Source organism: Cucurbita maxima, unplaced genomic scaffold (assembly GCF_002738345.1).
Source record: "Cucurbita maxima cultivar Rimu unplaced genomic scaffold, Cmax_1.0 Cma_Scf00140, whole genome shotgun sequence".
Taxonomy (NCBI): domain Eukaryota; kingdom Viridiplantae; phylum Streptophyta; class Magnoliopsida; order Cucurbitales; family Cucurbitaceae; genus Cucurbita; species Cucurbita maxima.
In genome coordinates, this window is record NW_019272156.1 from 142,891 (window position 1) to 155,492 (window position 12,602).

Sequence of the window (12,602 nt, forward strand, 5' to 3'; positions counted from 1 at the left end):
TTTTTTTTTTTTTTTTTTTTTTTTTTTTTTTTTTTTTTTTTTTTTTTTTTTTTTTTTTTTTTTTTTGTCTATATTTGTTTATCAATTATTCTTACATCCAAATCTTTTTTTTATTTTCTAATCAATTTAATTCTATTTCCATATTCATTTTGGCATATTGTTAATCAATTCTATTTTCAAAATAGAATTAAAATTGGTTTATACCCTAAAATAGAATTAAAATAAATATTTCCTACAAATAGAATTAAAAAAATTTCCTAAAACTAGAATTAAAATAAAATAAAATAAAATAAAATATTTAATTATATTCCCCTATTTTTATTGGTCTATTTTTGTTAATAATTTTCTAAAATCTTACCATATTTTTATTGGTCAATTGATTTTTGTTTATCTTCCTAATATAGACCTAGCAATTATCTAGACCTAACAAATAGACTTAAGCTATAATGGCTACGATTTCCTTAAAAACAAAATTAAAATAAAATTCCCTAAAAAAATAAAATTTTCTATAAAAATAATTAAAATAAAAGATTTTTTGTTTTATAAATTCTATTCCCATATTTTTTATTGGGCTATTTTAGTTAATCAATTTGATTTTCTAAATCTTCCTCTAGCCTATTTGGTTAATGTATTTCTTTTTTTTCTCTATTTCTTATCTCTATATTTCATTTTTTTTATTTGATTGGTATTCTGGTCAATCTTAATAGATTATTTGGCTAAGATCTAATAATTTGATCACATAATATACATTGCAATGAAGTTGGAAGATCTAAGCTATAATTGCTGTGATTTTCGAAAATAAAATTAAAATAAAAGAAAATAAAATAAAACAAAATATTTAATATTACTTATCCATGTATATGTTTAAATTATATGAAATTAGAGTTAATACATAAATTTTAAATAAAAATGAGAGGTAAATCTCAATTTTTATTTAAAATTTTAAAATATTATATTTTTGAAATGTTGTTTTAAAATCAAGGGTAATATTGGTAACTACCTTAAAAACAATCAATAATAATAATAAAATTGTAACTAATTTCATCCTTCCACACATATGAGCAACTCCTTTTCCCAAATATCTCTGCTCAATACCTACTCCAATTGATAAGACAATTTTGCTAAAAAAAAAATAAATAAACAAAAAATGGTAAATTTCATAAAAGAGATTGGCATCCTTTTCCCAAATATCTCTCCTCAATACCTACTCCAATTGATAGACAATTTTGCTAAAAAATAAATAAACAAAAATGGTAAATTTCATAAAAGAGATGTCATTCTCTTACAAAGAAAAAACTGAACCGTAAATATAGTTTGATTTTTTTTTAGATTTTTGTTATCATTATACTGTTATAGAAAATATGGATACAACATTAAACATTAAAACAGTAAAAAAAATAAGAATCGATTAAAATTGGCAGAAATAAACTGACGAAATAATAAAAGAAAAAATAGGAAACACATAAAGAAAAAATGGGAGATATGAAATTCTTTCTTTTATTCTCAATATAATTAAAAAATTAATTAAAATTTGTCCAAGATAATTGGGAACAAAATGTAAGAAAACAGTGTAAATGCGAACAAATATGATTAGTGGCCCCTATTTCCAACACTGAGTGTTATCTCGCCTCCACAAACATCTCGAGGAACTAGTTTCCTAAAAAAAGAACAAATATGATTAGTGGCCCGTGAATCCAGTATCCAGGTTGAGTGATCATACTCTACTAAACATATTTCTACAACTACTAAATCATATTTATTTTGTTGTGCCTTTTCATCACTTTTACTATGCCCATTTTCATTGCAATGGAAATATTTTCCATTATCTGCATTTTGAACCTTGCGTTTACGGTCAATAAAAATCTTATCTTTCCCCTTATCTTTTTTGTCATATACATCTCAAACTGTTCGGTTTGCATTTGAGCCGGGATTTAGGGGGACATTCCTCAGTTAAAACAAACCTCAAACATGTATGTACATACATCTATATAGTATCGATATATATACATATATCTACATAGATATGTATTATGAATGTATCTACATATATTTACATAGATATGTATTATCTATGTATCTACATATATATATCTATACATATGTATGCATATAGATATTTATATATATACATATATATGTATATAGATATATATATATATACCCACACGTGTGTATATATATATATATTAAATGGTAGAATATTACCCTTCTCTTTTCTTTCAATCTCTCACCCTAAAAAGTTCTCAAAATAGCCTCATCCTCTTCTCATTTCCACATTAAATGGTAGAATATTACCCTTCTCTTTTCTTTCATTCTCTCACCCTAAGAAGTTCTCAAAATAGCCTCATCCTCTCCTCATTTACCCGTGGCTTCTCAACCAGTTGATTCCTTTACAAAATCATGACAAGAGGAATGTGTCTATTGCATAACGTTTCTACCTTCCTTGCAAGAATTTTCATCAATCAATTTTCATCTTAAATCTTTCTTCAACGACAATATGTAACGACCCGAAATTTTCTACTTAATTAAGGTTGCTACTCTATACATATCATAAATATGAATGCGAAAATACTTCATTTAAACTATCATAAAACGTTACATTCATCTTAAAACACAGCCATGGACTTACATGTTTTGAAAACACCTTTAAAAACGACACAACAAAAGATTAAATAAAATAAATAAATGTTTAATTAAAAACATCATATTCTAGTGTAAGTATAATAAAATAAATACGACTACCCTATGCATCGAGTTGCGATGTCGTCGTCAGCCGTACAAGAATGTCTTTCCTTAACCTGAAATAGAGGTAGCACGTGCCTTGAGTATTTTAAAAAATACTCAGCAAGTGACCCCACCGTCGGGGGTTAAATGCAACAACATGTGAATGCAATGACGGAACTATCATATCAGTCTCTTTTCCTACGACACTATCTTAATGGATAGCTTGGATGTGTACCATATACTCTACACACAACCCGTACGTGCGAGTATGGGCTCATTAGACAGTTCACACACCGTTGGACCCCTTTCTTATCGGGCGAGCCTGCTCTGATAACTTTTCTTATGCCGGACACCCATTAGACTTAGTAACCATCACAACAGCATTATGTAAAACATAATGATACTTCACCTGCCTAATGGTGTACGTGTCCGTACCCTCGTAATGGAATAGGGGTATCCCCCAATGTATGAGCAAACATAATGCATGAGGTCCCAATATGTTTCCATTTTCATTATCATTTAATACAACCCCGCTAACGTTACGTATATTTCATGTCATTTTTTATATCATTTCACATATCGTTTATCATTCATATCATATCATTTCTCGTTTTTCAGTTCTCATATCACACATAACTCTAACGAGTTAGATTCATGTCATTTATCGTGATTTCATGTCATTCATATCATGTTGTGTACATACAATTTAAGAGACATAACATAGCATTCCATGTTTTTAACGTAACATCTCCTCATATACATTTCATACCATAACATATAGCATCACAATATATCATATCATAAACATGTCAATTTATCACATATCTCGTCCCATAACATATTTCATATAATTTTCATATCATATGACAGCATATATATATATATCAAAAATATTATTATTGATTGTTTTTTTAAGATGGTTACAAATATTACCGTGTATTTCTAAAACAACATTTCAAAAATATAATCTTTTAAAATGTACCTTCTATTTTTATCTAAAATTTATGTATAGACTCTATTTTTATATAATTTAAACATATACATATGTATGTAAGTACAAATGCTTTAAATTTTTTGTTTTACTTTATTTTTTGGGTCACCATTTGTGCTTTATGAAAACGCCCATATCAAGTTGGACAAATTTAGATAAAAATCCTCCCATTTGGATACCCAATATTGTGGGAGATGGTTAATTAATTTTTATGGAAAATATGAAGTTAAAATTCTAGTATATCACATTGAATGCTTAGAAAATGCATGCTAAATAGATGTTCTCTATTAAAATTGTAACTAATTTTCTACTTAATTTAAAATCGTCATTATTATACATATCATGATTATGGAATGCAGAAATACTTCATTTAAACTTTCATAAAACATCATCTTCATCTTAAAACACAGTCATTGATTTGCGTGGTTTGAAAACACCTTTAAAAGACGACACAACAAAAGACTAAACAAAATAAATAAACGTTTAAATTAAAGACATTTTATTCTAGCCTAAGTCTAAGAAAATAAGTACGACTACCTCTCAGTCAGTTAGCAGGGATTTATTCTCAAATCTTATAGAATTATATAAGCCTCTAATTCTCAATTCCGGGAATAAGGCATAAGAAAGTTGAGTGAAACATCTTCTGACTCCTGAATAACTTCAGGCATGCTTGGGTAACATTTGCTCCAAAAAATGTGCCTGAAAAAAGTACCATCCCTCTTCCCAGCTACCTCTGCAGTGATATGAGAATGAAATGAGATCTGTTGAGCCGATTGCAAACTCGAATAGGAGATGAAGTAGTGACCAGGCATGTTCCATGGTCTCAAGTTCCGATGCCGTCGTCAGCCATACACAAATGTCTTGCCTTAACTTGAAACAGAAGTGGCTAAGTATTTAAATAAATACTCAATAAGTGATCTCACTATTGGGGCTTTAAATGCAAGAACATGCGAATGTAATGACAAGATCTGTCTTTTTCAGTTTATTTTCCTTCGGTACTATCCTAACGAGTAACTTGGACGTGTATCATATACTCTACCCACAACCCATATGTGTGAGAATACTCTGGGAGCTACTTAAACTTGACACTGTTAGAACTCATCCCAGCAGAATTAGGTTAAATATAATGTTTGTTTTCCTACCTGAAAGTCATAGCATTATGATAAACATAATGAATGTTTTCCTGCTTGGTCATCGTAACATTATGATAACCATAATGATTATTTTTCTGCCTCGTAACGTACACGTATGTACTATCGTGACGGATAAGGGGTATCCCCCAATGCATGAACACTCAATAATGCATGAGGTCCCAATATTTTTCTATTTTCATTATCATTTAATACGCAACCCCGCTAGCATTCTGTACATATCATATCATTTTTTATATCATTTCACATATCTTTTATGCATACGTCGGAGTTCTATTTCATGCTAGTTCATCGTTTTGCATGATAATACCATCATATCATTCAAATTACATAAATATATCATATCATAATATTCCATGCTTCCCGACAAAATAATTTTCATCATGTACATATCATACCATAACAAATCGCATCACAATATATCATATCATAAACATGTCAATTATCACATATCTCGTACCATAACATATTTCATATTATTTTCATATCATATCACAATATATATACATATATATATCCGTCATTCACATGTCATATCATAATCATATCATATCTTAAACATTTTGTTGTCATATCGTTCCCTAACTTATCAATAGCCTTAATATTCGTATATCTATCATAATCATATTGTTACATGAACGTACTTTAGTCATATCCTTACAGGAACGTATTCGAACGCTATCGTTCTATCAATCTATTATAATCTTTACTTTTAGAGTAATCTTAATACTATCATTCTATCGTTCAATGCTTAATTTTAAAGCATATTGCTTTCTAAATATTCTTAAATGAATTTTTTTAGAACTCGAAAATTCTATATTTGTGTGGTTTGGAAAACTACTTTAAAATTCATTTTACTTTCCATCTATTATTTTTTTCATTGGACTTGATGGAAAGTAAATGAATTTAAATACATAATTTTGTCAAAAGTTCTTCAAAATATTTTTATCTGTCTTGTTTCCTGTAGCTTCTAGATCAACTTTTACTATTGGTAAGAGAATTCTTCATTGTTTTAGGAGTTCTTTAACACCTAAGACTGTTGACACAAAATTGTTGGATAAAAAATTAGTTTCAATAAATTTGTTATAAAACTTTGATAGTAATTATAAGTTCAGATGTATTTACTATCTCTAGGTTGCAACATTATTATATCACAATTTTTTTTAAAAAATAATTTAGGCCGTCGAACATAAGTAAATTTTTTTCAATGTAAGCAAAATATTTTACAATATTTTTTATTTTTGATAGGTATAGTTTCTTTAAACTAATCATTTTTATTATGGATCGACTTTTACTATTGGTAAGATAATTGTTGATTGTTTTAGGAGTTCTTTAACACCTAACACTCTTGACACAAAATTGTTGGATAAAAAATTAGTTTCAATAAATTTGTTATAAAACTTTGATAGTAATTATAAATTCACATGTATTTATTATCTCTAGGTTGCAACGTTATTATATCTCAATTTTTTAAAAAAATAATTTAGACCCTCGAACTTAAGTAAATTTTTTTCAATGTAAGCAAAATATTTTTACAATATTTTTTATTTTTTATAGGTATAGTTTCTTTAACCATTCATTTTTATTGTTTTTTATTTTGATGATCTATCGTATCCTTATATTTTCTTTACTCTCAGAGTAATCAATTCTCAAGAAGATCCCTGTTTAGTTGTATTTAGTTCTATAGTAATGTTGAATTATGTTAAGATGTTACAATTTTCTCTTGTTATTGTTGATAACTTTGTTTTAATGATTATAAATTGATTTGTGTTGGTTGAACTTTTAATATTTTTTTATCTAAAATTCTATTTAATAATTATGAAATGTGGATAAATAAATTTTTTTAATTTTTTTTAGAGTTGACAACCGCACAACCCAACGCGAAAGTTTTCGGGTTGGGTTGGGTTGGGTTTGAAATTTTTTGGGTTGGGTTGGGTTATCAATCCAACCAACCCGAACTTTTGGGTTGGTAAAAAAAATCTCCCAACCAAACCAAGACCATGTACACCTCTATTTTTTATCTCAGTTTACAGTTAGTTTTAGCCAATTTTTGTAATGAATTCTTACTTCCTCTCTAAAAATGGCTACCACATTTCCTAAAACTCATAGAAAATTCTTATAGTTTAATCACTCATTCAAAACTAATTAATTGTAACCAAATTAATATCCTTCAATAAAATAAACTAATTAACTATAACCAAATTAATATCGGTTTAATAAAAAAAGGAAGACTTCTACCTCTTCAAATATGACATCAAGTGAAACTAAATCAAAACATTTTTGTTTTTCTATTTGTTTTGGTCTATACCCTTAAATGTGCTTTAGTTTTTTATTATTATTATTATTATTATTATTATTTATATATGTTTGTTTTGAGAAAACTGCATTGTTATTTTAGATTTTAGGAAAGGAATGGTGAGACATAAAAGGAGAGAGGTGGCAATTAAGTTTTTTTTTTTTTTCTATGCAGACAGACGGGTCATTCTACGGTTGAGCTACGTTTTGAAGAAAGTTATTTAGGGAAGGAAACGTGAGAAATTGGTGGAAAGAGAAGGATGGTTTTTTCTTTTTTTTCTTTTTTTTTTTATTATTTATTTATTTATTAGGCTATAGGTTCTGTGAAGAATTTTTGAAGAGATCTCAGCAAGGGTTAACTTTGACTATTTTTTTAATTTTTCTTTAGTTCCTTAGATATTTCTGAGCATTTTTCTCTTCTACCTCTTCTCAAACATCAGTCTCTAAGATCGTCAATAAAATCTTGGATCTTCAACTTAAAGCGAAAATATAGGTTTTCAGTTTTTCATTGGAGTTCGGGTATTACAATTTATGTCAATGAGTGTTAAATTATATAATGTTAATCAATGATGTAGAAATTAAAATTATATCTTGTTGGGTAAGGTAGCTTTTGAATAAAAGGTAAAGAAATCTTATTATAAAAGTTTTAGATTAAAAAGATCCTAAGACTAAATTATTGTTTTCACACCTATTATTAGAGTCTCTTGTCATGAAGGTGGATCATCTCATGAGATAGAACATAGAACAGTAGAGACCTTAGTGTAATACATCTTTATAGACACTAACTAAACTTGCTACTATCACGAGGCTTCATAATAAATTTAAAGGAGGGCTTTCAGGAGATGTTGCTGGATTTGGGCTAGTTGGGACACGCCTCTTCGTGCCTAGACCCAATGGAGGCGTTTCGGGAGATGTTGCTGGATTTGGTCCAGTTGGGACACGCCTTTTGGTGCCTAAACTTGAGGTAGGGCTTTCAGGAGATGTTGCTGGATTTGGGCCAGTTGGTACAAATCTCTTAGTGCTTAGACCCAATGGTGGCATTTCGGGAAATGTTGCTGGATTTGGTCCAGTTGGGACACGCCTTTTGGTGTCTAAACTTGAGGGAGGGCTTTCCGATGATGTTGCTGAATTTGGGCCAGTTGGGACATGGCTCTTCATGCCTAGACCCAATGGAGTCGTTTCGGGAGATGCTGCTAGATTTGATCCAGTTGGGATATGCCTTTTGGTTCCTAAACTTGAGGGAGAGCTTTCAGGAGATGTTGCTAGATTTGGGCAAGTGGGTACACGCCACTTAGTGCCTAGACCCAATGGAGGCGTTCTGGGAGATGTTGCTGGATTTGGTCCAGTTGGGACACACCTTTTGGTGCCTAAACTTAAGGGAGGGCTTTCAGGAGATGTTGCTAGATTTGGGCCAGTTGGTACACGCCTCTTAGTGCCTAGACCTAATGGTGGAGTTTCGGGAGATGTTGTTGGATTTGGTCCAGTTGGGACACGCCTTTTGGTGCCTAAACTTGAGGGAGGGCTTTTAGGAGATGTTGCTGGATTTGGGCCAATTGGGACACGCCTCTTTGTGACTAGACCCAATGGAGGCATTTCGGGAGATGTTGCTAGACTTTGTCCAGTTGGGACACGACTTTTGGTGCCTAAACTTGAAGGAGGGCTTTCAGGAGACGTTGCTGGATTTGGGCCAGTTGGTACACGCCTCTTAGTGCCTAGACCTAATGGTGGCGTTTCGAAAGATGTTGCTAGATTTGGTCCAGTTGGGACACGCCTTTTAGTGCCTAAACTTGAGGGAGGGCTTTCAGGAGATGTTGCTAGATTTTGTCCGGTTGGTACACGTCTTTTGAGACCCAAAGAAAGCACATTGTCACGCTCATCCCACTTTGCCTCGAGACCATTGAGATTGGACAAAATAGCAACTAGAGAAATCAACAAGAAGGCATAAACCATATTGACATTTTTAAGCAAGTCCATTTTGTCTTCACACAAGTATTCTAACTATGAAATCACAACTTTATATAAACTCTCTTAACAACTAATTTAGAAATGTAGTAATATCTTTTTGTAAATATATTTCCATTTTTAAACAATTTATCATCTATAATGATATTTTGTTGGATAAATTTTCCTAATTTATTGGTAACCAATGATTTTTGAAAACTAATTAGGCTCTTGTAAGAAATATATCTAATCATTTCCATCTATTTTATTTTAGAAAAATTTCCATCTAATTAGAATCTTGTTAAAAATATTTGCATATAATTTTAAATCTAAAAGTGTCATGTTATTGTTTTTTTTTTTGAGTCACCATTTGTGCTCTAGTAATCCTCCCATTGACAAGTTTAGATACTCAATTATGTAGGAGTCGATTAACCTCCCATTTGTGCTTTAGTACTCATCCCATTGACAAGTGTCATGTAATTTTTGTATATTACATTGAATGCTTAGAAAATGCATGCTAAATAAATGTTGTCTATTAAAACAATTTTAAATTATGCAATTTAAAAAAAAAATAATAATCAAATAGTTGTTAAATTATCGAATTTTAGTCATATTTTAATAAATGAACATAAAAGACTATTTATTTGATGCTAGGTGACAACAAAATGAAGAAAACCACTCATCTATCATCAAACCTCTTAAAATGATAAATCTACGGTGTCTAATTTTTTTTTATCCTCGTATATCACTAGTAAATGTAATTGATATGTTTATCATCTTTTTATCTTATCAATAGACTAAAAATGATAAATGTATCGTATTTAATTTTGTTTCTATCGATAATTGTTTTCGTATTCATTTTTAAAAGTCTATAATGATACAATATAAAAAGTGATGTATTAGTTGTAACGACCCTAAAGTTCTATATACTCAGAGTCTCTACTAATGTCTCAAACTCATCTCTCATGCGGAAATATAACTCTTAAAAGAAAACGTCATCTATAGTATAAATATCGAAAACATTAAAAACATTTTCTTTTCTGAAAAACACAGTTATGGTCTTACGTGTTTAAATACAAAATACTAAAATTTAGAGAGAATAAAAACAAATACAAAATAATTTAAAACAATGAAATGCATAACTATTCTAACCTAAAATATGCTTATGAACATACGACATGCATTTTGTCTTTCTAAATCCCATCATAATATATTTCTTGACACAACCCTCTAGTTTCTTTTTTTTCTTTTTTTTTTGTTATATTAAGTAACACGTGATGGTAGATATTTATATTAATATCCTTTTCATGCTCTTAGGGTTGTGTCCTAGGTCGATCTAACGGCATGATACAATATAACACTCATCATCATATAGCATGATAAATATGGAAAACATCATTATATTAAACAAAATGTCATGCAAAAATCACTCATCATAAAGCCATCTCGTGCATCACAATAATATGTACGTCATGCATCGTATAATATATATACATATATATTACACATATCATCATGCATCATAATTCATAAATCATCATAACTCATCCATCATCATATACTAGTATACGGCATCATACGACGCCACTTATACAACATCATAACTCATACATCATCATAGCTCATACATCATTATATACTAGTATATGACATCATGCAATACCGTTCATACATAATCATAACTCATATATCATCATAGCTCATACATCATAAATTGTAACTCATACGATTTCTAGCTTATCCTAGAGTAATATCACTTAATTTAATAGCTTAAGTTGTTGTCACTAATTTAAAGTTCGATTCTGTCTTTTGAAATCCAAATCAACTTATGTGAGCTCATGAAATCAATTTGTCATTTGAAATCCAAGTCAACCTACGTGAGCTCATGAGGTCAGTTTCAAATTCGAACTTCTGTAACATTATTTATCTTATTTGCAATGGTCCATGTATTAGATTTTATGCGAACATTAGAGTTTTTGTAGGAGTAAAGTCTATATATATATATATATATATCATTCTATTTGTATTAAAAATTTTATTTTCTATCATTACTAATGGATGAAGTTACGGATAAAAAAAACTAGTAGAATTGTTTTAACTTGCATCGTACTTTCTTGTCCTTTGTAATTTTATTTTGTTTTATCATTTAATTCTATTCCATATTAATTCTGTTACATTTTTTTTTCTTTGTATTAATTTTGGGTTTTGTGTTTAAGTTTTAGTTTTTAAATCACTTAATCTTTCTTTCTTATTTTTGTGTTACATATATCTTTATTTTATGTGTTTACTCTACATTTTGTTCGAGATTTTTTTGGTCTATATTGTTAATCAATTCCTCTTACATCCCAATCTTTTATTTTTATTTTTTTAATCAATTTAATTATATTCCCATCTTTTTTTGGCCTATGGTTAATCAATTATATTTTCAAAATCTGTTTCTATGTATGGCTATGATCTTATAATTTTTTTGGAAAGATACATAATTGCTTAGGGAAGATACAGAATTGCAACAGAATTCGGGAAGATACTGATTTCTTAAGAACAAAATTAAAATAAAAGAAAGAAAATTTGTAATTCTATTCCCATACTTTTGTTCGCTTATTTTTGTTAATGGATCTAAATCTTCCTCTCTTTGACCTATTTTTGTTAGAGAAGATACATAGTTGGAAGAAATTAGGGAGATATATAATTGCAATAAAATTTGGAAAGATTATAATTGCTTTCATATCCTAAAAATAGAATTAAAATAAATATTTCCTACAAATAGAATTAAAAATATTTCTTAAAAGGTAGAATTAAAATAAACTAAAAGAAAAATTTTAATTCTATTCCCATATTTTTATTTGTCTATTTTTGTGAATCGTTTACTGAGTCTTACCCTATTTTTATTGGTCAATAGATTTTGTTTATTAGACTTAGCAAATAGACCTAAGCTATGATTTCCGTAAAAACATATTTAAAATAAAATTTCTTAAAAAAGAATTAAAATATAAAATATTTTATTTTTTAAATTCTATTCCCATATTTTTATTGGACTATTTTTGTTAATCAATTCAGTTTTCTAAATCTTCCTCTCTTTCTTTATCTATGTATTTCTTTTTTTTTTCCTCTATTTTTATCTCTATATTTCATTTTTTTATCTAAGAATATCTCACATGGTATGTGGGGTTATATTTAAAAATATAACTTTTTTACTCATCATCATCATTATTATTATTATTTTATTATTATTATTATTATTATTATTATTATTATTATTATTATTATTTATTTATTTATTTTTTTTTTTGAGAAAAGTTGAAGTCTCACCAATTAACTTTCAAATTTATGTCCATAATTGTTAAATTATAAATGTTAATCAATGAGGTAAAAATTAAAATTATATGTTCATAGGTAAAGGAGATTTTGAAAATAAGGTAATAAGACTAAATTATTCTCTTTCATGCCCATTATTAGAGTCCCTCACCATTAAGTTGAATCATCTCATTAGATTGAAGATT